This window comes from Carcharodon carcharias, chromosome 2 (assembly GCF_017639515.1).
Source record: "Carcharodon carcharias isolate sCarCar2 chromosome 2, sCarCar2.pri, whole genome shotgun sequence".
In the NCBI taxonomy this organism is placed as follows: Eukaryota; Metazoa; Chordata; class Chondrichthyes; order Lamniformes; family Lamnidae; genus Carcharodon; species Carcharodon carcharias.
This window is the reverse complement of record NC_054468.1, coordinates 117545482-117568973: the sequence shown is the minus strand read 5'-3', so window position 1 is coordinate 117568973 and position 23492 is coordinate 117545482. Positions and strand designations below refer to the sequence as shown.

Here is a 23492-nt window from a genome sequence, read left to right as displayed (position 1 = left end):
ACCAGCAACACTAGTTTTCATTTCAGATTCTAACAACTGCAAGGTTTTACTTTCTCTCCTTATACTTCTTCCACATCATTTCTGAAAAGTAAACTGATCATTTCAAGCACTGCACGATGCTCCTGAAAGAATGTGATATTATGCATTGGGTATTCAATCTAGTACGTGTATAGCTCATGTGCCGCCTACACTGTTATGTTTCTTTAATCTGATGAGTGCCAGCATCCTTTTCATTCCTGGGTGTTGATGGGCAAGAATCCAACATTGAGCAACAGCAATTGGGAAATGACACAACCGTTGACAGTGCCAAAAAAAATTATAGGGGGCTTTATTGTTATTGAATGTGCAGCGTTATGTATGGTTTTCAACTCCGTGTCCAAGAGAGGATATACCTGTCTTAGAAGGGTTTGCATCAAAGGTTCAGTAGATGGATCTCAGGGATGAGAAGGAAGTCCAATGAGGAGAGTTTGATCTTCTCTGAAGTTTAGAAGGATGGAGATGTTGTTTTAACTAAAGGTTTGGAGACTGTGTGACAGGGTAGACAAAGGGGAGAATCTACCACTCTGAAGTCTAAATTCAGTGGTGGGCATGGGATAGGCGGAGGCAGGCAGGAAGTCGCCCTCCCCTCCATTAGATCATGGGCTCAAAGGTCTGGATGCCATATTTAAAGGGCACCCGGACAGCCTCCCTCCCTTCCCCCCCTTAGGCCGTCTCCCAGGTCCAGCCTCTGCTCCATCCTTCTACCCTAGCCGCCACCAGTCTTCACAGTTTCTGCTGCTAGTACCTGATATGAGTGGTCCCCAGGAAGGCGAAGGCAGCATCTACTGACCTCAAAGTCATGGAAGAAGTGAAGTGAAGCTCGCCAGGCGCGCACCACCTACATACAGCCGTAAAAGTGAACATTTTAATTTCTCTCTGGTGGAGAACTTAATTCCGTCAAGGTGGCCTTTTAAATGAGTGTGCATGAGATGCTAATTCACGGAAAAGGGCTTTCTGACATTGTTTGTTGGGAAGCTCAATCCACCTTTAACCCACCTTTAAACTCTTGAAAATAAAATTCCCACAGTTCATCCCGACATTGGAAAACTGATTTTTGGCCCCATGCCAAATTAAGTTCCCCTGCCTGCCACGATTCCCACTGTTGGTGGGATTGGAAAATTCCGCCTGACTGGGGAACCTAAGGTTAAGAATCACAGTCTCAGAATATGGTCGGTGAACAAGGGCTGAGATGAGGAGAAAATTCTTCATTTAGGGAGTTGTGAATCTTGGCATTATCTACCCCGTGGATGCTTAGTCAATTGAATAAATTCAAGACAGAGATCAAATGATTTTCTTTGGGTATGGAGAGAATTAAGGAATACGGTGATAAGCAGGCACCCTCAGAGCCACAGGTGGAGAGTGGCAATGACAGAAAACGATAGAGACCTGAGACCTTTGCAAAGTTACAACAAAAAAATAGCCTGTCCAAAATGCTGCCTCGGCAACTGTGATGACTTCATAATGATTTGCACGTTTGGTGAGCTACCTGAATTCTTAATGATTAGGCAGATAAAGGCTCTGAAGGCAGAGGTGGCAAAACTAAGGCTGAATGCTTCCACAAGTGCTTAAGTAATAGAAAAAGTTCTGTAATTTGCAGTGGGTAGGAATACTGCTGCTCCATTCTAGTCTTCACTGCAGCATGTGTATTTGTTGTTTAATTTAGTTCCTGGCAGAAATGGAAATGTCATTGAAATATTATATTACACTGAAATAGTTTAACATAATAGGAATGTCTTTCTGCTTTCAACAGATTGATTACTTTTATAATGGGCAAGTGTATTTCCTTCTGGCAAAACATCAGTATCGTATGTGTTCTGGCTTAAAAACATGGGTTCATTCAGGAAATCTTTCTTTCTTTGGTTATATTCATAAAAGACATCAACATGAACCACAGTGACACAAATCGATTGTGCCACTTATGAGCACTAGCAGCGTTTTGGAAATGACATCTGTCTCCTTTGTTCTCTAAAACAAAAAGTTTGGAAAATCTTGACAAGAAATATATATTTTTTAAAACATTCATTATTCAAAAGAGTCAGGAATTTCACACAAGGCATAGGAACAGAACCTTCCTTCCGTGAGAAAAAAAATACCATTACAGGTTATAACACACTATCATCTGTGTCAAGTTCAAATTAAATATCCCTTCCTGTTTACACACTTTCATTGTCAATGAGCAGAATGACAGTGGTTGGTTGTCTTATCGTTTTTTTGAATGTTTTATCAGCTTCAGAAAAAATACACTTATATGTAGCTGTGGGTGGGGAAACAATGAAACCTCATGCCAATTCACAAGATTGTGGTGCCTAAAACATAGATAAAACAGCAACTGATGCTTAAGTTTGAAGGGTACCCCAATTCTGCTAAGTGTTCCAATGGCTGTCTTTTCCTTTTTTCAAAATGAACACTTACCTTGCCAAGTGACATATGAGTATGATCTACATTTTCCACTCGTAAAAAAGTAAATTTCCCTGTACAACTGTATGCCAAGAGGTCTAAGGCAAAGACACAGAAATCGCCTTCAGATCAGCAAGAAACAAGTTGGAGTGGAATATTGTGAGGAATCACTGTAATAAGCGTCCCATTTTAGTTAATTCTACTGAAAGCCATTACTGCGTGAAGGCTCACTGCTACATCTTGGTATAACGACAAATAAACTGTCCTTATCCACCACCAGGGCTCCTTTCTTACAGCTTCGATAAATTAAATTAAAATTAAATTAAAAATGGGGTTAAGAAACTTATCAGCCATGATTGAATGGCGGAGTGGACTCGATGGGCCGAATGGCCTAATTTCTGCTCCTATGTCTTATGGTCTTATGTTCTTAAATATCAATCTGCACCCATCTTCCAAAATTAGATATGATACATTTTTAAAAACACATCAGACACTTATAAACTAACCCTTGATGCCGTCAAATGCTTAATGTTGTTTGGACCATGACTGACACAAGACTTTTTCATTTTCAATGTCAAAACATTTAATGTATGTTGCATCGTCATTTTTCATGTAAATGGTTACATAGCCCCTTCCGAATATGGCTAAACCTAAATTGGCTACCACGAGCTCCTAAATAAAAGAAATCAGATGAGGAAGGTGATGCAGTATCTTAAAACTCAAACACACCATTGGATGGTTTGAATTCATCCACACAAGTTCCAAATTACAATGTTGAATACAATTTTCAGAGACAGGCAGGGGTGGGGGGAAATGGTGGTGTTGTGGTAATATCACTGGGTTACTGATCCAGATAGCCAGGCTAATGGCCTGAAGACAGGGGTTCAAATCCCACCAGGGCAGTTGGTGGAATTTAAATTCTATTAATAAATCTGGAACGGAAAGCTAGTCTCAGTAATGGTGACCATGAGTCTACAATCGATTATAGTTAAACACCTTTCTAGTTCACTAATGCCCTTTAGGGAAGGAAATCTGCCATCCTTACCTGGTCTGGCCTACATGTGATTTCAGATCCACAGCAATGTGGTTGACTCTTAACTGCCCTCTGCAATGGCTGAGCAAGCCATTCAGTTTAAGGGGCAATTAGGGACGGGCAACAAATGCTGACTTTGCCAGCGATGCCCACATCCCGTGAAAGAAAAAAAAACTATAGCAACAATTTTTCAGATGTAATTTTTCAAACCTATGTTCAATCTCTTCCATTATAAGAACAGGAGAAGGCCATTCAGCCCCTCTAGCTGGTCTGCCATAATTAGATCATAGCCAATCTGCACCTCAACTCCATCTACCTTGGCTCCATAACCCTGAATCTATCCCTGTCTTAAAAATAAAGGCTAGCCGTCTCAGTTTTTGAATTTTAACTGACCTCTAGCCTCAAAAGGTTTCTGGGAAAGAGTGGGGCAAGAGGCCAGAAGAGGATAGAGGCATATGGGCTCACTGCACATTCTGCATTGAACTGATCTCACTCTGGCTTCTTGGGGGAGGGAGAAGACAACAGAAAGAGCCAGCCAAAGTTACTTTGACGATTGTGAATAAATGTGGAGTGTTACAATCTCGGTAGAGGCTTGTAACCTTTTTCTCAAACAAGAAGAAAACTGAAATTCAAGTTATTTATTAAAGAAAGAAGCCACAAGATTCCACAGTTCAAACAGAAGAAACTTTATTATACATGGGTCAAACAAAGCAAACACTAATTACACATTCAATGGCAGATACAGCTAAGACAGATCTTATGAATTGACTCATCAGCTCACACAGTACATAAGTCATCAAACTCAGTCACAAGGTCCTTTAAAACTCTGTCTTCCTCACAAAGAATTTCATGCTCCTCTCCCGCTAGGAGCTAGCATGATCTCCAGCCAACAGCAGCACACAACCTGCTTCCACGGGCATGATCTTCAACAAAAATGCTGCAACTCTGCAGAAACTCCTGAACACTGCTCACCACTGTGTGGATTGTGTAGATCCACCAATGTTATCTTTAAGTTACAGAAACAGCTGCAGCAATTGTAGCTTTGCTTATTCTGAGCTTCTGGATCTAGCCTCTATCTTCTTCAGCTTGCCTGTACTGCACAACTGGACTCATCAACTACAATAACTGGGCTTGGATAGCTCTCTGCCCTTCTATATCGTTTCAACCAGTCCCAGTGTGCCTGGAAGTTTTTGTTTCAGTATTGGTTTCCGTCGAAACTGCAAGGGTTAGTTTCCATTTCCAGTTGGGGTCTGTTTAAAAAAAAAACGCACACAAGCTTTGAAACCACAGATTCCAACTCAGGAGCCGGTTTGTGAACCGTAAGATCATACCCTGTAACACTCCACATTTGCTCACAATCGTCAAAGTAACATTGGCTGGCTCTTTCTGTTGTCTTCCCCCTCCCCCCAGCAGCCAGAGTGAGATCAGTTCAATGCAGAATGTGCAGTGAGCCCATATGCCTCTGTCCTCTTCTGGCTTCTTGCCCCACTTTTTCCCAGAAGAGGCTAGAGGTCAGTTAAAATTCTAAAGCTGAGATGGCTAGGTTTTAATTTTAAGACAGGGATATATTCAGGGTTATGGAATTAATGACCCTTTCCTTTTTCCTTTGTTTCTTTCGGGCTCACCAGGCGAGAGAAAAAATCTAGTTTGCTCATAGCCAGTCAGAATCTCCTCGTCAGGATCTCCCCCAGCAAAAGGAAAACCCATATTCCCTGCTTTCAACTCCAGGTATATATCCAGTGAGTGAGATCCTAAAACTTAGGAGATTGGCTGTCCAGGCTGACCTGATAAACAGCCATGCGTGCAGGGGCTGCCATTGCCTACGGAACTGTCCTTCAGCAAGAGTCAGTGCCTTCAGAAGAAAATGAAGGTGGGGGGGGGAAGAAACCAAAAAGAAAAGATTTGAGATGAAGAGAAAAATGCTGAACATGGAGTTGAATACAGTATCCAATACCTGTTAAACACAAATTAGGCTGTCAATTTACTTTAAGGCACTAGTTAAGTTCTTTGCTGTTCTAACTAATATGGAATTTAACTCAAAGGTAAAGGTTAAAATGTCAACTCTTCATTCCTCAGTTAGTTTTAAATTACATGGAAAATGAGCCTATTATGAAAACTGCCAACAAAATGTCTACTAAACGTAAATAATAAGAAGCAGAAAGCGAACACATTAGAGGCAAAAAAGAAATGCAAATGAAGAAATGAAAGCAGCTCATTAGAAACTACGACTTCTATGGGTGTTAACATTTCTAGGATCAAACTGGTTCACCAAATCCACTGCTGCACGCATTAATCAAATTAATTCGTTTAATGACGGTAAATAAAATTTAAGCAAGCCTGCAGCTACCTGGGCCCTAAAATCTGCAATTGCAAACCACTACCCCACCCCCATCCCCTGCTGCCCCACGCCAACTCACTTTGCCCCTCGACCTCTCTTTCTCTACTCCTTTGAGATGCTGCTTAAAACCCTGTTTCTTTGACCATGTGTTTGATCACCTATCCTGACATCTTACTGACTAAGCTCAAGAGTAACAGACACCCTGCCAACCTCCATGAAAAATTATTACATTAAGGCCAGCCTGATATAATTTAAAATGAGCATTGCAATTGCAATCCATTGCAATGGTGAAACGCTTTCAAATGAAGGATGCCATAAGGGAAAAATTGCACAAGAGGTTAAAGGACAAGAGGAGGTTATAGAGATCAGGTGGGTCGACACCATGGAGGGATTTATAACTTGAGTACAGTACTAGATTACGTAAGTAGGGATGGAACCCCTAAAAGCTCTGACACAGAGACTAACATAGCAGCAGCAGGTAATCCAGTGAGGCTTTGCACCAGCACACAGCTGTTTTAGCAACAGTGGGATTAATTATTACAAAATAAAAATACCAGACATAAAGGTGTCTGGTACTGAACAGGGGACAGACCAGCTGAAAAATCAGGCTGTCCGGAATAAAACTAGACAAATACCCACCCTTAGTTAAATCCCCACATTGCTAATATTTATAGAGTTTAATTCAGCCTGTCAAGTCCTTGCCAGCTCTAAGAAAGAGCTACTCAAAAAAAAAAGACAACGCAAAATGGTTGAAAAGTGTGTCCAATCTTTACAGCTTGCAGCTTAAAAAAAGGGAAATTAATTTAACTGAGCAAACAGGTTTTTCTTATAAGTATGCACACTACACCCATGTGAAGGACATAAAACAGCTGTATTAAATCACAGCTAAACGAGGATTACCACAGAGAATCGAAGATCAAATCTCAAGAACTCGGCTTTAACATTTGTGTGGTAAAGTAGATCCTCGTCCAGGCATTTTAAGGGTTATTTTGTAATCCAAATTTCTCTACACCTCCTCAGCAAGTGCTAGCTCTTCTGCGGGCACGATTTTCACAAGCATTGGTTACCATACGCCATCACCTACATGTCCATTTTTTATCCGGGAGAGTAGTTTTTGAAAAATTCTTTCATAGGACGTCAGCATCACTGGTAAGGGCAGCAGTTGTTGCCAATCCCTAAGTGCACTTGACAAGGCGATAGTGAGCCACCCGCCTTGAACGGCTGGGAGCCACCTGTTGTAGGGTACACCCACAGTACTGTTAGGAAGGGAGTTCCAGGATTTTGACCCAGCGACAGTGAAGGAATGGTGGCAATATAGTTCTAAGTCAGGATGATGTGTGACTTGGAGAGGAACTTGCAGGTGGTGGTGTTTCCATACGTCTGCTGCCCCTGTCCTGTTAGATGACAGAGATCGTGGGTTTGGAAGGTGCTGTTGAAGGAGCCTTGGTGAGTTGCTGCAGTGCATCTTGTAGATGGCACACACTGCTGCCACTGCACATCGGTGGTGGAGGAAGTGAATGTTTAAGGTGGTGGATGGGGTGCCAATCAAGCAAGCTGCTTTGTCCTGGATGCTGTTGAGCTTACTGGAGCTGCACTAATTCAGGCAATCGAAGAGTATTCCATCATATTCCTGACTTGTGCCTTGTAGATGGTGGACAGGCTTTGGGGAGTTAGGTGAGTTACTCGCTGCAGAATTCCCATCCTCAGACACATCTTGACTGGCTATTAGGCCATGCAGGTCATTGCAGCATGAGCCTCAGCTTCTGTGATTGAACTGCAAACTTGCATCAAATGATTGGTGTCCCTAAAGGATGACGTCGGGCCATTTAATTTTCCTCAATTAAGGGTGCTCTTTCAATCCAGTAATGACCACAGCAATACACAATTACCCTAATCATGTGAAGGATTCTCTCAGCTAACTCATTTTATTTTGCATTGACTGAAGAACTGCGTCTGCATAATTGCTTGTACACATCTGGTAAGCTTAGAAATTCATTTTCTTTTCATAATTGATAAGCCAGGCATTTACTCATCAGAATGAGAGTCAAACAAAGCTCTTTGTAGTTGGGGTTTTGTGATCCTTAGTGCAAAAATTTAACCTTCAGTTTTCCATCCCCTCTCCACTTACGAAGTCAGTAATAATTTCCACATTGTGAACCCGTGACATAATTATCGTGCTGCCTCATATTTTTTTTAAGCTATGGGAACATTAGGGAATGCCATTCAACATCACAGGAGGATCCGCACAAAAGAAACAAAAGCAGCTAAACTAGAGTTCCAACACTTTAAAATTTGGTAGCTTGCCTGATTTGACTAGCCTACAGCAAATCGCACTGAGTTTTGACCTCTGCCAAGATTATGTTGATAATGAGGGGGTTTAGAAGTCCAGGGTCAGTTTTACTCCCCTGCTACAGAAAGTCATCAGCCTTCACTTCTATTTATCCATGCTGGATGCTTCAATCGCTTCCATGTCTTGTTTAGTTTAGTCAATCATTAACGACAGAACATTTTTAAAAAACTTCACAACAGCATTTGATCACCAGCATTTCAGTACTGGCTCCTCTCTATTCAACGACTCAACAAAAAAAAATATCCAGACTGGTTACGCAAGTCAAATCTTGTATCAATAATTTTGCTTGTGTCAAATTACAAGGATAAGCAAGGAGCAAACAGGTACTAAGCTGTGTTCAAGACCATTCAAGGTAACTGAAGGCACAGGTCCTAACGGTGAGACAAAGCAAGGAGGGCACGATTCAACAGAGATTATAATCAGAGGAGCAGAGTTGGTTGGAGGAATGAAGAGGGAGAACAGAATAAATAAGGGGGAAAGAGAAGGTTAGCACTGGTGGAGCTGACTGTCGAGGTAGAAAGGGGCGAGGCCATGGAGAAACTGAAACACAACGATGAGAACTTTCAAAAAGATGGACTGAGGAACCAGACGCTAGTGCAGTGAGAGTAAAAGTGTTGGGCCAGGGGAGGTGGGTGCTGAAAAAGATATGGCTCATGGAATTTTGTGTGAATTGAGGGTGAAGGATGTAAGTCAATGTAGAAAGCATTGAACTTGGAGGCCATGAAAGAAGATTGCAGCACTGATAGTAACATTGCCTGCCTCAGCCCGCAATGGAAGGAGGTAGTCTTTATCAGGGGGACTGAGGAAAGTTTGATTCAGTGGGCAAGAAACTTGGGAAAAGCAACGAAAGCAGCTAAACAGATAGTCCTTTCTCTAAAGGAATCCATGGACTTCTTACACTTTTGTTAGAGGTGAGGGTTAGGGAAGAGATGGTTAATAGTAGCAAGTAAAATAGGCAGGGAACAAGATGGCTTCCAGTTTAAATAAAATAAAAAATTATTGGAATCAAATAAATATTTACTTTTATGCTAATGACGGTCAATGAACTTTCCATAATCTTGTGCAAATTTAACGGTTAAGCAATTGCACTTTCAGTTAGCAATATCATTAAAATTCTTCTATTTTAACTCCTAAAATGAAGTATGTCAAAGGAATTAAATCGATTTTAAAAAAAGGCCACGTCTTTCTATTGTTCTTTAGTTTTGTTGGATCCTGAAGGCTTTTCAGACAAAAGAACTCCATGAGCATGTGTCTTAGTAATTGAATGTGAAACTCCTAATCAGAGGAATATGGCTCAAGGCAACGTTTTCTTCCTAAGGGGCATGTGAAGACTAGACTTTTTGCATTCACCATGCTGGCAATGAGGGCTTGGTTTTTGTCCAGGAAATTATCCTAACTATTTCAACAAGGGCTGACAAGAGCTGTTACATATCATCGCTGCTTTGCACTCTGAGTTTATCCTAACTCTCTGCATTTTATAACTATACCTGAAACCATAAACACATTTCATTCATTAATTTAATCTGTTGAGTGTCCGATCTACATGCATATTCCTGCCCATCTGAAGTGAGTTAGGAGCTTGTAACTACACTTTTGTACTGAGCCACGTGTGAAGAATTTTTAATCCTCAGATCCTTATGCTCTGTTGCAAAATATTTATAGCATAGAATCAGGCCATTTAGCCCAAGTGGTACATGCCAGTGTTTATGCCCCACACGAGTCTCCTTATCTCATCCGTTCAGCATAATCTTGTATTTCTTTCTCCCTCATGTGTTTATCTAGCTTTCCCTTAAATGCATCTATACCATTTGTCTCAATTATTCTTTGTGGCATCAAGTTTCACATTCTAACCACTTTCTAAGTAAAGAAATTTCTTCTGAATTCCCAATTGGAGTAATTAGCGTTCGCCTTATCTTTCTGGCCTTTTGTTTTGGTGGTCTCTTCAAGCAAAAACACCTTCTTTACGTCAACCCTATCAAACCCCTTCATAATCCTAAAGACCTCTATCAGGTCATCCCTTCAGCCTTCTCTTCTCCAGAGAAAAAGGAGTCCCAGCCTATTCAATCTTTCCTGTTTGGGCAGAAAACGAGAAAGAGAGGACTTCAGGTCACAAGGGGTATGGAAATACTCAGGAAGCTGTTGAATTGAGAAGATGGAATGAAAAATGCCAAGGCAAACTAGGGCAGGAGGTGGTGGGAGAACGTTAACTGCTCTTCAGTCTGTAGATCTTGAAGTCAAGAAAAGTCTAATTTAAAAAAGATTTTAATTCCAAATTACACACATTTTATATTGCAAAATTTAAAAAAATGATTTAGGTACTTCAGCACAGCAGTTTAGACTTTTTAATGTATCACTGAACTAGTGAACTAGAGTCTAGCAAATTATTTATTATGCCTTAAGACAAATAACAAGTTACGCAAGTATCTGGAGTATAATGATAGTTACTCCAAAGATCTGAGGCAGGAATTACTAAATCGTAGACTTTCCTTACAGAGCCAACTAATGGCGTTCTGAGCAGGACTGTACAAAGCACTTAAATCTAAAACAGAGTCCTAATCCTTTTGTATCACAAACACAACATGAAAGCTTGGTGCACCAATAGGTCATTCGGCCCCTCAAACCTGCTAGGCCATTCAATAAGTTCATGACCAATCTTTCATTTCCACTCCACTTTTCCATCCGCTCCCGATCTTGTAACACATGTTTCAGATTGTTGTCCACAAATTGATAAAGAAACAAATCCAAGTTAGTATATACTGTTGAACATTTTATTGAGACGATGAAATACATTTATATGAAATGGATGACCATTTCTTCCTTTCTGCTTTTGAGTGGAAAGAAATTGGACCACTCAGTACTGGAAAAGGGTCACAGGCTTCGGGATTTATTGGAGAAAAAAGGACCTCAAGAGTCATGAAAATATGATTATCTCAGAGCTTTGTACAGAACCAAAAACATTCTTTTCCTGCATATTTCATAAAACAACCAAGTATTGAATTATTCAGGGAATGTTTTAAAACCTCAGTGATCTTTGTTATGCTGTAGTGACATTACTGTGGCCAGTTTGTGAAGCAGTGGAGCTGCTAAACAATTTAAATAAACTAAGCAAACTAAAAGTATTTTATTCTCGTGTGCTTGCGTGTGGGAGGGAGAGTACTATTCTTTTTAAAAACTTCATATTCATGAAAGTTATTTGTGCAGTAAACAGAGAATAGTACATTATTTCAGAGACATGTTACACTCGAGTCTGATATAAGCATTAAAAAAAAAGCGAATGAACATTTGCTGGATGCAAGGTAAGGAAAACAAATGAGGAAACTTTGCTCAACTTAAAAGTGAAGCACACAAGATTCTGGTAAGAGCTAGACCAAAGTTAACATGTTGGGATGTTAGTTACATGTTAACAATTTTTAAGCAAAGTTGTAAGTTTTTTCCCCAATTTTTAAAAATTATACAACTTATTTTAAAAGGTTGAAAAAAGATGTTGCCAGCAGGCACAAAGCAAAAATTCACCAGTCACATGCTTGATTTGTTGGGAAGATATTTTCTTTCACTTGGTAATACAGAACTTGAATATTCTTGAAAAGAAAGACATGTTGGCAAAGCTTTTCATCTTGCACTTATCAGGACAAATGCAAGAAGAGCAAATTTCAAATGATCACAACAATTTATACTACAAGAGAAAAGAGTGCTGCTTGCCAACCAACCATGGCAGCTGGTGGAATTTAAATTCAATCAATAAATCTGGAATTAAAAGCTAGTTTTGGTAATGTTAACCTTGAAATCATTGTCGATTATCGTAAAAACCCATCTCGTTCACTAATGTCCTTTAGGGTAGGAAATCTGCCATCCTTACCTGGCCTGGCCGACATGTGACTCCAGAGCCAGGGCAATATGGTTGACTCTAAACTGCCCCCTGAAATGTCCTTGCAAGCCAGTCAGATCAAGGGCAAAGAGGGATGGGCAACAAATGCTGACCATACCAAATAAGTGGAAAGGTATATGGGCATTGCAAGGCCAGCATTTGCTGTCCATCCCTAACTGCCCTTGAGAGTCAACCACATTGTTGTAGGTCTGGAGTCACATGTAGGCCAGGTTAGGTCTGGTCTGAGGTAAGGATGTCAGAACATTAGATGGACAGTTTCATTACTACCATTACTAAGATCAATTCCAGATTTTTAAAAAATTGAACCGAATTTAAATTCCACCAGCTGCGGTGGGATTTGGACCCATGTCCCTCAAGCACTAGCCTGGGCCTCTGGATTACTAGCCCAGTGGCCTTACCACTATGCCACCTATATCTTGCCTTCATCCCTCCTTCCCACAATCCCTTTGACCAAATAAGTGGAAAGGTATAATGAATATATTCAATATTGGGATTTTGGAAATCCCATCAGGTATCTTTCTGCCACTGCAACATCATAGATCATAGCAATGACTTCATCTTTAAGTCCAAGAGGCAGGAAATTCTATTGTTAACTGAAATAAGTACATGCACAACATGGTAACTGCAACTTGCGGAATGCAAAAATGTTATAACAAAGATAAAAGTTATCTAACTGATCATACCAAGACTGCACTTTATCCTTCAGAAGTCCAGAATACCTCTAAATATTTATTTCCCACCTATTTTGAGTAAAAACACAGTTGGAGTAAGAAACCTAAAGGTTAAATAATGAAGTAAAATGACCTTAGCTTCAAACACAAAAGATTTTGCTAGATAAGTAATTTAGCATTACTTTTAACATTGATAGCAATGTGTAAGTGCCAGGAAAGTATAATTGCGTGCACAATTGTCCAGATGCCATTTTTGTAAGATTTTTGGAGGGGTGGGGAGAGGGGGGATATTTGCAATATGAAGAATAGTTCTTGTCCGATTTACAGATTGGTTTACCTCATTGCACTCTAACGTTTACCAATGTTTGGATACAGTGGCCCAAGGAACAGAAGAATAATTAAAATGATCAGAAAAATGAGGGAGGAGATATATGCTGGCACAAGATTTGTCGTCTTCCCACATGCCCACAAATTTGCTTCTGCCACAGCAAATTGAACGAGGTGTGGCTGACGGTCAACGCACTTGCTTTCCTTCCTTGCTGTTATGCATTCCAATATGACAGTGCAAGGCTCCAATGGAAAAAATGGCTCCAGAGATCTGCCTATTTGCAACAATCAAAAACCTTTTGTCACAACTAATGTGCTCAGCTGCTCGATGCACAATAAAATGGTGTTGAAAAGGTTCAAAGATGTGTCTGACATCATTAATCCATTTGCCCTCTGACCCAGGGATCTAAGCTGCAGCTACGGCAACCACAGCTTGACCTGACAATGCTGAGAAACTTTTTAAAGCTACGCCATTATTTGAGTGTCATGCTGATCATACGCAAAATTGAAGGCACAAGGGAGGAAAGTACAATCGTGACTACTGAAGAACAAAAGCTGCAATCCAAACAGACATGCAGCATTCCTAGCTGCCTCAAGCATTTTGAGACAATCGGAGGTACAAACTTGCATGGGTCAACTTCCATCATTTAAGAACCACCAGCTTTATGAAGACTCACACACTTGTTCAAGTGATGTTTCTCACATGAGCAGAGCAAGTATATCTGACTAACCAAAGTGTCTAAAAAAAAAAGGAACTCTTAACACAACTGAATTTGAAGCACTTTGCTAGTTTAGTGCTTTCATTAGAAAGTTGACCTTTTGAAAAATAATTAAAGTTTTTAATAAGTGTGAAAAAAAATGCCATTCGTTGGAGAACATAATCAACTCAAACTACCCCCTGCCCCAGCCCCCCACCATCCACCACTAAAATTAAAAATATGTTAGGACAAATTTTGGAATCTACAGGATTAAATTAAGAGAGTGAATGGTGGTCTTTTTTAACGAAAAAGAATCATTTACAAGCAATTGCAAAGCAGAATGGAACGCTAACTCCATTTAACTTCTCAATTTAGAATGCTCCAAGAGAAGAATAATTTTTTTTTAAAATCACAAATGCTGGAAATTAGAAATAAAAACAAAAAACGCTAGAAATTTTGTACAGCAGGTCAGAACTGAAGGATACCAAAGCATGAACTTATCTTTTCTCTTCACAGATGCAAACTGACCCAGTTTGTATGACCAGCATTTTCTGTGAAGAATAATAATTTCCTATAAACATTTCTTTAACAGCAAGTGGTCAAATTTTTAACAAGCTCACAATGACTATTAATTTCTAGGTAGGTCAGGAATGGGTAGAGTAGGGAGTGATGCCTGAGGCAGGGAATATGCACCCTTGTGGAACAGGTAGCCCATCCGAGCTCTACAAGGAACCTTTCAAATTCAAAACAAAATCACTGACCCAGGCGTCCTGCAGCTAGAATCCTACTGGTCACCATCAGGCCCATAGGTAAAATGTGGTTTTCCCCTGCCTAAACTCAAGCAAGTTAAGATTGTGGGATGAGGGGGGTGGGGGGGGTGGGGATGGTGGTGGTTAGGAAAACCAGAAACATGTCAGGAACACCTGTCTCCAGCCCCTGCCATCTCACAACCCTCAGAGGTTGGTGGGTTTAAAACTAGGTCTTAAATGTAGCACAAACCACTGCAATTCTATAAAGTGGTAAAATCTGTCCTGATGAAGAGCCATTGACCTGAAACATTAACTTGGTTTCTCTCTGCAGATGCAGTGAGACCCGCTGAGTATTTCCAGCATTTTTTTGTTTTTGTGCGGTAAAATCTAAAATTGCCTGGAATTTGAAAAGAATACTTACTAGGTGCGCATGGTCTATTTAGCAATAAAGCCTCAAACATTCCTCACATTTACAGCAAGTAAAATCAAACTCTTGAAACAAAGCTATACATTAACAAAGAAACAAAACCAATCCAAAGGACAACTCCAGCTTACTTCAACTCCTTATTTATTAATTAAAATTTCCCTTCACTTAAATGTGTGAGATTCACAAAATCAAAGTCCCATAACTCATAACTATAGATGTAGGAAGCCTATCCAGGTGCTAAGTTTAGTAATTAAATTCATGTTCTGGCAAGTTGCTGAAGCAACCCAGTGGCGGGGCTGCATGTATTGTTGATGAATATACAATATTGTTGTAACTCTCAGGCAGAAATTTCCAATTCTCTCTAGGAAAATCCTCGGTGTTTAATTTCCTCTCATTGCCCTGCTTCGGCAGCCCAAAGCAATCTGCTGCTGAGCTGCTGGATTACCGTGCTCCTAATTTGCTGTAGGAAAACAGAACAGACGTCGAGATACTGGCACTTTGTATTTAAGACGGTGAATGTCCTGAGAGCAGAAGTGTTTGCAACAGACGTTGCTCCTTTGAAAGTGTCCTGTCGGCTGAATCGATGAATCCAAAGATGTCAATTGTAATTCTGTTGCTGACACAACATCCACATTCTCTCAGAGCCAATCTTATCTAAGTTGGTTGGCTTTTCAGAAAGGAATTCAGGTGCAACTGTGAAGTAGACACATTCCAAGTTCTTCATGCAAAAATCACCATTATTAGTTAACAAGTGCCAATCATGAGGCAGACATTGTATTGAGTGCAACCATCTAAAATTAATCAATAACTGCACATCAATATTTTAACGTTTAAATGTCTCATTTTATCAGAAAGTATTCATATAGAAAAAGAGTTGCTCAACACAGCAGGATCTCATGATGTAACTTCCAAGCACCACTTCTTATTTAACACAGCTCATTTTACATCATCTGGGTTTATGTTGAGGCAATACAGGTTTTACAATTTGGTCCAGACTTTGGTATGTCTGGGTTACTCACACAGAACTGAGAGGTGATAAAGATTGAACAGGCTGGAGATCTTCCCTGGAAAAGTGAAGGTGGGAGGGATGACTGAAAACTGGTCTTTAAAATAATGCAGGGGTTTGAAAGACGTAGAGGTGCTTCCAACTGTGGGAAAGACCAAACCTCACCACTGTGCTAAGACTCTATTTAGATCAGGGTTGTCCAACATACAAGCCGCGGCCCACAAGCTGGCCCGCCATGCCTCCCTCTCTGGTCTGCAGGCTCACTGTTCAAAATACAGGTAAGTGGAAGTGACAGATCTTCAGGGACCTGCTCCTCCAATCACAGGCTGCTTCTTAGTGAGCCTATCAGCAGCAAATGCCAGAGAAAAACAGTCTGTGAAAGAGTGAGAGTCTGTGTGAGTGAGCGAGTCTGTGTAGGTGAGATCCTTGAGACCAGGAGCGAACCAGACACAATAATACCGATCCACTCCTCCTCCTCCTCTCTCCCCAGTAACCTACCTACAAAGCAGGCTGGCAGAGGGGGAAAATCCAGGATGAAAGGCAATCCGCTTCCAGCCCCAACTTTTGTATGAATTCCACCGAGGCCAGCTCAAAGTGTGTGCCACCAAAGGCGAAAACGCAGTGTTAGCTAAACCTAACTCCTTAGCTCGGCCCAAGTCCCCACCCGCTTCCTGGTGACCAGGGCTTGGGGCTTAGTCTGTCTCTTTCCAGCTCTGCTTTTTAAGCGAAAAGGCAAAAACGGTTTTATTGGTTAGCTCTGCTGCTTGGCTCTTTTTAATGGTCATTTTTATTAATTATTCTATTTTTGTTATCAGTTTATTGCTTTGACATTGATTTTTACTGAAGTTCATGTTTAATGTTGTGCCAAATCTTATCCTTCTGAAATTTGTTCATTGGCCCCTTGGTTGAGAAAAAAATTGAAATCCGGCCCCTCACGCGATTTAGATCCATTTAACAGTATGACTGCTCGACTTAGAACTGGAGCAGTGAGGTTTAAATCCAAGTATCGACTGGCATTTGTAGTCAAAAGGGTGTATGAGTCCTGCCAGGCCCTTTTCTGAAGAGTTTTCTTCTCTAGTATCATGTAATTATGCCTCTTGGTAGGACAAGAAACATGGTTGACCGAGTGTCTAGAAATAAGAACACAAGGGATAGGAGCAGGAGCAGGCCAGAAGGCCCATCGACTCATGGGCTGTACAACTGAGGACAGCATTGTTGTAGCCTTCAGGATGTGCATTGAAATCAGTTACACTACTTTGAAGGCTTTTGTTGGAATATGCGTGAAGTGTGTGCAGTTCAGGAAAGCAGCAACTTGGCCTTTGTTTTTCCTAATCTTGCTCTGAATCAAACTCTCAGACTCCTGTGACATTATTAATTTTACTAAGACGCAGCATCACACTAAATCATACACCACAGGAACCAACATCTGTCCCTTAATCAGGAGAGCAATGAGAACTAACACAAAAGGAATTGTGAGGCACAGTATGTCATTTTCACCTCAGACTGACATTCAAATCAGGCAGACACAGTGATTGAAGGATCCTTCATGCCCACCATCGGAGGGCTCTCCTAAGTGTGATTAGTTTAGGCACTCATTGCAAGGTGTTTTTTAAATTCGCTTCTAAGTGACATTTGCTCAACATTACAATGTGCGCATAGCTTTGAAAGATGCTTTCTTCAAATGACACAAAATGTTCCATTTGCAGCTTATACCAGAGCTTGGGACCAGAAATTTAAGATAGTTACACATAAATCTAATAGAGAATTCAAAAGAAATTACTTTACCCAAAGAATGGCAAAAACATGAAATTTGCTACTACAGGGAAGAGATGAAGAAAATGGTTAAAGGGAAGCAAGATAAGTATACAAGGGGGAATGGAACAGAAGGATGTGTTGATGGGATGAGATGAAGAGTAGGAGGAGGCTCATTAGGAACATAAACACCAGCAAGGACTTGACAAACCAAATGGCCTGTCTCTGTGCTGTAAAGGCCTTGTAAAACTACAAAAAAGTGTCTTCATTTTGATTGGCACTCCATTCATCAATTTAAATATCTTCTCCCTCTACCACTGGTGCACAATGGCAGCAGTGTGTACCATCTATAAGATACACTGAAGCAACTCACCAAAGTTCCTTCAGCAGTGCCTCCCAGACCCACAACCTCTACCACCTGGAAGGTCAAGGACAGCAGATGGATGGGAACACCAGAACCTACAAGTTTCCTGTCAAGTCACACACCATCCTGACTTGGAACTATCTTGGCATCCCTTCACTGTCATTGGGTCAAAATCCTGGCGCACTCTTCCTAACAGCACTGTGGGTGTAACTACACTGCATGGACTGCAGCTGTTCAAGAAGGCAGTTCACCACCACCTTCTCAAGGGCAATTAGGGATGGGCAATAAATGTTAGCCCAGCCAGCAATATTCAAATCTATGGATGAAAAAAATAAAAATATTTACTACTGACTGCTGGGCCTCCCATGGTCTTGCATGCTGTAATTTGAACAGTATGCTCTCTCTCACTTGTCTTTCTTTGGATTATTGTTTCTTTCCCTCCCTGTTTTTCTGCAGTGTTGGTTACTCTGTTACTTCTCTCTCTTTCTCTTTTTTCTTCCTTATGCTTTTAAATCTCTCTCTCTTTCTCTTTTTTTTGAGTTGGGAAGTGGTGGGCGGCATGGCATGGTGCTGTGTGGTGGAAAAGAAGCGCTGACTTCTGGAGACTCCACTTTCTGGATGTGGTTGCCAAAAAGAATGCAGTCCTCAGTGACTTCCTCAACATTTCCTCTCACGTTGCTCCATCTTTGCCTTGCTCCCATTGTGTCCTCTAACCCCTGCCTTTCCATTACCTCTTCCCCTGCCTATCACCCGCTTCATTCTGAATACCACACTGCATCTTCCTCTCCGGACTACCCCATCATCTGGTCTATCATAAAGTCAGTTATGAGGCTGTGTGTTGATGATACTACAGCATTCAGGTCCTTTCACAATTTTTCTTATAATGTACAGTACTAGCCGGCGACTGCCTAGTGTAAATCCTGCACAACATGCAGACCAACATTCATGCCGCCTAAGCATTGGTCAGTGTACACCTCCAGAAAGTAAAGGTCCAACAACCTCCTCCCACCTACACTGGCACCAACATCATTGAGTCCCGCACAACGAATGCCCAGTGGGGTCCCCACTGACTAGAAGCTTAACTGAATCAGCCAACAACACACTTTCAAGATCAGGATAGAGACCGAGCACCCTATACATCTGGCTCAGCCATTCATTTTCATAACCTCGCCACAACTTACAAGGCACAAGTCAGCTGTTTGATGAAAATCTTGCAACATAAAAATGGTCTGCTGCCATGAGGCCATCTTCCTTCTCTGACACTGTTTTGGCCATTGCAGGGGTTCCAGAAAATTCCAGTCATTGTGTGAGAAAGGCCTTAATAGGCCCTTTTTACTGGCACAAGGGCCTACTTGTCAGCAGGTAGCTGTTCCACCCCCGAGCCAGCATCCTAGAAAATGACCTGGAGGCGGTGCCATCATGGGAAACCGGCTCGCCAGCCACCAGAGGGAGATTCCAGGCCTGTCCGCCCCCAGTCCCAATTAAAAATTCAGCCCCTCGTGTCATTACTCTTCCCTCCACAACACCCATTGAACCTCTACATAAGGAATACCGATTCCTTCTCGAAATCCCTTGAGGGAAAGAAAAGTAAGCAGCTTCTTAAATAGCCTCGCTTCTCAACTAATAACAACCCTCAGTTCTTTAATGCCAACCAACCCCAAATCAACCATTGCCTCTGAAATAAAATATAAAAATTAAGAAATGGACAGGTCAGCCGCATTTTTAAAGATGAAAAATAGGTTATTACATTTTGAGTGTGCACCTTTCAGCAGAACTCACCTGAAATATCTCAAGCTGCCTTGTCTCTTCAGATAGAGTGGCCTGCTAGGTATTTCCAGCCTTTTATGTTCCCCAACCCACTGTGGTTTCCAATAGCTTTTCTTTTTTTTATTTTATTGGGCTTGAATATAGAAGATTAAGGGATTATTTAATTGAAGTACTTAAAACGATTAAGAATCGATAGTTTTTTTTTCCCCTCTCTCCCTCAAAACCTTTCTTCTGATGGAGAAGTCCAGAATGAAAAGTTTTAACCTTAAAATTAGAGCCAGGCCATTCAGGGGTGATGTCTGGAAGCTCCTCTTCACACAAAGGGGATGAAAATCTGGCGCACGCACCCCCCAAAAGGCTGTTGAGGCTAGAGATCAATTGAAAAATTCAAAACTGAACTGGATAGATTTTTGTTAAGCAAGGGCATTAAGGGTTATGGAACTAAGATGGGTAGATGGACAATTTAATGATGGACAGGTTTGAGTAGCTGAATGGCTTACTCCTGTCTCCAAGTTCCTGTTTTACCTTGTCTGGATATTTGCCCAAATGTCCAAGATGTTGTAGGGGAAATGTGTTTCTATTTTGCTATTTTCTAATGTAGCTGGAGGATTGTGAACTTTGTACTTGTGCCCTCTGGTCCTATGTTTGTGGTTCAAGATGAATAGCTTGTCTACTTCCATCTCAGCCATGTCTTTCATTATTTTGAATAGCTGTATCATGTTTCCTCTCTGTCTTCATTTCCTGGCAAAAAATAAATTCACTGCTCAAGTCTTTCCTTATAATGTAGTCACCCAAGGCCAGGAACTGTCTTGGTCACTCTCTCCTGAAATCTTCAAATACATCTACAACTTTTTTTGTGGTAGGGGAACATGACACTCATTGGGCATTGATATGTTCAGTGTCAGTGTGACTTGTTCTGGTGTGTGATCTAATGCCTCCTAGATGCATCCCCTGTACCCAATTCCCTTATTAAATGACAACCTGACACCGGCCAGGATGATCAATGACCATTCCTAAATCCTTTTGCTTTTGACCTTTGCTAAAAAAAAATCTTAAAAAGAGACACTTTGGATTTATCCAAATTATAATTCATTTTCTGTAACTCACTCATCTCCGTAACTTTCAAAATCTCTTGGAAGATAACCAACATCCTATCTAAACAATTCTTGCCAAAGAGCCTAGTCCCTTCAGCAAGTTTATACTACGGTCAATCTGTGTCGTATCATAAACAAACATTGTAAATATATACCTGTGGTTACTTATTCGCAGGCTGAACATTTTCCATTTATCACCACAGTACCTCCTGAAGCTAAGGCAATTCTCATCCATCTAGACGAATGCACAAATCAGCAGATTTAGGGAAATCTTTATGTGTAGGCTTTCTGACAAAATATTAGGTGGGCTAGGAGCATTTTTTAGGACTGGCATCTCATCAGTTTGTGGCACAGAAGACCAAGGAGTTTCTATATTGACCATGTGCATCTGGTAGCAGGTGCCCAATAACTCTATTGCCAATAACACATGGTAATATTAAGGAGGCAACTCCAGGCCTCCAACATGATCCAGGATCTGAAATTTCCCAGAAAGATCCGTCAGGATGGCAGAAAATGCAGCCATGGCAAACAAAGAGTAACATTCCCCCAGGATTAATATAAAAATTTCTTTGGAGAAATTACGCTGTAGAAGCAACAAGATACGGACTGTCCACAGGTTGATGTACGATTCAGCAGGCTTACTGCTGGTAATGATGGCGAAATGCACATTTGAGCTTTTGCACATGAGGAATGCACGACTAGAGGTTTCTGATATTGGTGGTTTTTTTTGGGAACAAAGGAGTTCCATAGGAAGAGACAGTATGTGAAGCTTCATCCCTGCTTCCTGCATCGACTTCTCGGCCTGAAATCCGAGTTGCAGCAATCCATTTTCTTAGCAAAAACAAAAAAGTTTAGACTGAGCACTCAGAACTTCTTTATTTCTGCTCTGGTAACAATTCAGTTTCAAAAAGGTATCGAGAGAGCCTCAGTCTGCATTTTAAAAAGACTCTCATCCACAATACTCTCCATCATCTAGACTTTTCTGTCTAGAAACGCTACCATTTGTTTATCAACAAACTATAATTAAGTACCTTTCCACTAATGCAAAGAAAACTAATAGGCTATTTACAAGTGTTTATTTTTGTAGCGTGAACATTGCTGAAGTGATGATTAAATGAGATTCGGTGGGATTAGGGGCATGGGGCTTTGTGAAGCAGCAGAGAGTGTGTACGAGAAGAGATTAAAGATCAAATGTCAACTTCTGCATTTCTAATTCTAACCTAGTAAAAGATATTTGATTTTTAAAAAATCACTAGCACCAAAATAAATTAAGCATTGAATGATGATGACACCATCTGGGGAATAGGCTTGGAGGAGTTGCTTAGCCTGACAGTGAGAAAGAGCTAAATAATATGCACAGTTGAAGCTGAATTATCCAAGGTTAATGACCATCTCTACGGATGTTAGCTTAGTCCTCGCACTGTCATCAAGATTAATATAAGCAATAAAGTAAATCTATAGATCAAAGAAATGGATAAAAGAACATTAACGATAATACTTCTTACAATTTGACAGGCATGCCCACACCTGTCTTCAACAATTATCTAGGAACTCAGAGGCCAGAATTACACTACTATTGTAATCGAAGGCCATGGTAAAATAATTTCTGTCCTCTGGATGACAATACCTCATGCAACAAAGGGCCTGCAGATCTGAGCTGTGCACAGTTCTGGTCTAAAATAAAAAATGGGAATTATTATAGAAACTATTTACCCTAGGAATTCAGTGACAAAGTATTAGAAGAACTGAAGAGAAAGCCTGAACGTATTAACACATGATTTTTTAAAAAAGTCACAAAGGTCTCATGCAGAAAACATGATCAAACTTTCCAATTAAAAAGTTGCAAGAGTCATCTTATTTTGTTTGCTGTATTCCATTCAACATCTTTGCACTTTCAATACCTTTGTTCTTAAGAAATAGGATTTTCTCTACAGTACAATGGAATAACCTTCAGAAGTACTTTATTGGCTGCAAAGTGCTTTGGGACATCCTGGGGTGGTGAAAGGTGCTTTCCTTAACAGGAGCATAGAATGCCTTGTAGACATGGTGGTGAGTGAGCAGCCGTTATCAGGGCTGACTTACTGAAGATTGTTTTAGCCCCGGTTTTCTTATTTATTGTGCTACCGCTCCCACTGCTGTTGACTTTTCTCTCCCCTCCTGACCCTTTGCCTTGCTTCTCTCTTTACAACTGTTACGCTTTAGCGGCTGATGTTTACTTCCTGTCACGGTTCCCTCAATAACGTTTTTGAAACTTCTGCACATTTCTTGCTTTTGCAGCAAATTTTTAAAAAAATAATGGCGGCCTGGGCCAGAACACAGATCACCAGGGCAGGTGGATAGGTGATTGGAAGTGTCAATGTGTGGGTAAGAAAGAAGCAAAATGGTTGCAAAAGAATTTGTGTCAGTATTGCTCAGGTGCAGTCAAGGCCTGAAGCTGCACATGTCAACTGGACAAAATTGCACAAAAAGAGAAATATATAAAGCATGACTAGAATAAGAAATGCAATTGGAAGCAAGAACAAAAAGCATGTTTTAGACTCCATGCCATGTGGATTACTGTTAGAAAGCAATGGTAGTTTAGAAGATTGAATATA

At 40.8% G+C, this 23492-nt stretch overlaps 1 protein-coding gene across 1 annotated transcript in view; it reads right to left on the bottom strand.

Moving 5' to 3' along the window:
- The window catches only part of macrod2 (mono-ADP ribosylhydrolase 2), an 897762-nt gene that overhangs the window by 703644 nt on the left and 170626 nt on the right, over window positions 1–23492 (bottom strand). The gene's annotated exons all lie outside the window — the stretch shown is intronic.